General features: G+C 47.5%; 1 protein-coding gene across 2 annotated transcripts in view; it reads left to right on the forward strand.

The window, feature by feature from the left end:
- Positions 1-2,083, forward strand: part of WIPF2 (WAS/WASL interacting protein family member 2) — a 62,989-nt gene that overhangs the window by 50,112 nt on the left and 10,794 nt on the right. The gene's annotated exons all lie outside the window — the stretch shown is intronic.

A 2,083-nucleotide genomic window follows, 5' to 3' on the forward strand; every position in this document is an offset into this window, starting at 1 on the left:
CAGTCTGGGCGACAGAGTGAGACTCCAACTCAAAAAAAAAAAAATGAATACACTTATTCATTCAGCTGATTTACTGTCTTTTAAAAGGATGCGGGGTACAATTCAGAATTAGGTATACAAGTGGTCATTGTACAGGTGAAGTTTGGGCCTCCTTTGGTCCCTACTTCACCTGGTTTGAGATCAGTTACCCTTATTGACATTATGTGCCCCCCACCTCCCCTCGAGTGTCTTTTTATGGGTCAGACTTTTTTGTTCAGGAAACAGCAATGCATGGAAAAGGCAAAAATTCCGGTTTTGGGGGCTGAGTGCGGTGGCTCACACTTGTAATCCCAGCACTTTGGGAGGTGGAGGCGAGAAGATTGCCTGAACCTAGAGGTTCGAGTCCAGCCTGAGCAGCATGGCGAGTCCTCATCTCTACAATAAATCAAAAAATTATCTGGATATGGTGGCATGTACCTGTGGTTCCAGCTACTTGGAAGGCTGAGGCGGAAAGATCACCTGAGCCCAGCTGTTTGAGACTGTGGTAGCCATGATCGTGCCACTACACTCCAGCCTGGGTGACAGAGTGAGACTCAAAAAAAAATTCCTATTGTGGACAATCAAGCAAGTAAGCTAGTAAAATATATAAATAGATAATATGTAGTATGCTTCAGCAAATACAAAGCAGAAAAGAGTAATAACATATGCTAGGGTGGGGATGGCATGATGGTATTTTACATTGGAGGAGGGCATTGGGTCAGGAAAGTCCTTACTGATAAGACAGTTTGTCAAAGACTTGAAGAAAGTGATGAGTAAGCAAGTGGTTATCTAGGAAAACAGCAGGCAGTGGGAGCAAAACTCAGAGGCCCTGAGGCAGAAGTATTCACCTGTGTGGGGACAACAAGAGGGCCCTTGTGCCAGAACTAGAATGAGTGAGGGCAAGAGTGGCAGGACATGGAGGCGGAGGTTGGTGGGAAAGCCAAAGCTCCAAGGGAGGACATTGTAGGAGTTTGCAGAGACTTTACTGTGTGAGATGGGAAGCCACTGAAGGGTTTTTTGTTTGTTTTTGCATCATGGTTTCACTCTTGCCCAGGCTGGAGTTCAGTGGCACGATCATGCCTTACTGCAGCCTTGACCTCCTGGGCTCAGGCGACCCTTCTGCCTCAGCCTCCCGAGTAGCTGGGACTATACAGGTGTGCTCCACCACACTTGGCTAATTTTTTGATTTTTTTGTAGAGATGAGGTCTTGCTATGTTGCCTAGGCTGCTCTCAAACTACTGGGATTAGGCAGTTCTCTCACCTTGGCCTTCCAAAGTGCTGGTATTATAGGTGTGAGCCACCGTGCCCAGCCTCACTGGAAGGTTTTTGACAGAGAAGTAGTATAATTTGAGTTACCTTTTATTTTATTTTATTTTTTTTGAGTTGCAGTCTCATTCCATCACCTGTGCTGTTGTGCAGTGGCACACTCACAAGGCCACCCCACCGTCAAACTGGTGGGCTCTGGCAATCCTTCCGCCTTAGCCCTCTTAAGTAGCTGGAATCACAGGTGCGCACTACCATGCCCAGCTAATCTTTTTATTTATTGTAGTGACGAGGTCTCATCATGTTGCCCAGGCTGGTCTCGAACCCGCAAGCTCAGGCAGACCTCTTGCCTCGGGCTCCCAAAGTGCCAGGATTACAGGTTTGAGCCTCTGTACCTGGCTATTTGTTTTTTTGAGTTGCGGTCTTACTTTGTCTCTCAGGCTTGAGCACGGTAGCACAATTGTGGTCTACCAAAGCCTCAAACTTCTGGGCTCAAGTGATCCCCCTTCCTCAGCCTTCTGAGCAGCTGGGACTACAGGTGCATGCCACCACAACCAGCTAATTTTTGAGGTTTTTTTTTTTGTTTGTTTTGTTTTTTGCTACAGACAAGGTCTCACTATGTTGTCCAGACTGATCTTGAACCCCTGGGCTCAAAAGATCTTCCTGCCTTGGCCTCTGGAAGTGCTGGGATTACAGGCCTGAGCCACCAGCCCAACTTCCTGATTTACCTGTTAAAAAGGTCACTTCAAGCCGGGCTCGGTGGCTCAGCCTGTAATCCCAGCACTTTGGGAGGCTGAGGTGA

Source organism: Carlito syrichta, unplaced genomic scaffold, assembly GCF_000164805.1.
Source record: "Carlito syrichta isolate Samal-C Ts95f unplaced genomic scaffold, Tarsius_syrichta-2.0.1 Scaffold309274, whole genome shotgun sequence".
In the NCBI taxonomy this organism is placed as follows: Eukaryota; Metazoa; Chordata; class Mammalia; order Primates; family Tarsiidae; genus Carlito; species Carlito syrichta.